This window comes from Orycteropus afer, unplaced genomic scaffold (assembly GCF_000298275.1).
Source record: "Orycteropus afer afer isolate SDZICR_OR568_19922 unplaced genomic scaffold, OryAfe1.0 scaffold00031, whole genome shotgun sequence".
NCBI classification, from domain to species: Eukaryota; Metazoa; Chordata; class Mammalia; order Tubulidentata; family Orycteropodidae; genus Orycteropus; species Orycteropus afer.
Window position 1 is genome coordinate 7,426,134 of NW_006921618.1, and position 521 is coordinate 7,426,654.

The 521-nt window shown below is 44.5% G+C and overlaps 1 protein-coding gene across 1 annotated transcript in view; it reads left to right on the forward strand.

The window, feature by feature from the left end:
* Positions 1-521, forward strand: part of CELA3B (chymotrypsin like elastase 3B) — a 14,069-nt gene that overhangs the window by 12,609 nt on the left and 939 nt on the right. The window lies entirely within an intron of this gene.

Below are 521 nucleotides of genomic sequence, written 5' to 3' on the forward strand. Positions count from 1 at the left end.
GAGCAAACTCATTTTCCATACAGGAGCTCATCATACAAAAAATGAAGCTTTTTTGAGTAATAATTTAAAAAAGAAAAAGAAAGAAATCCTATGGGGCAGTTCTACTGTGTCATAAGGTTTATATGAGTTGGAATGGACTCCATGGCTATGGGTTTGGACTTTGATGGCTTCTTGGTGGAGCTTTGAACTACTGCTTAAATTTCTCCTTCCATTGAGTACTTGTGAAGTGCTTCCCCTGGCCTGGGTCTTTTCTTGGAATAGAGGATAGAGAGAGGTATCAACGTGGAGACAATAAGAATGAAGCATGGTGAGGACTGTAATGGGGGCAGCAGGCACTAGTGAGAGTGCAAGCCTCGTCAGGGACAGTGGTCAGGGACGCCTACTATTCATGCTAACAGTGATGGTCTCCATTTACAGACAACTATGTATATGCTCTGGTAGCATAGTGGCTAAAGCACTTGACTGCTAACCAGAAGGCTGGCGGTTCAAACCCACCAGCCACTCCTCGGAAGGAAGGTTGG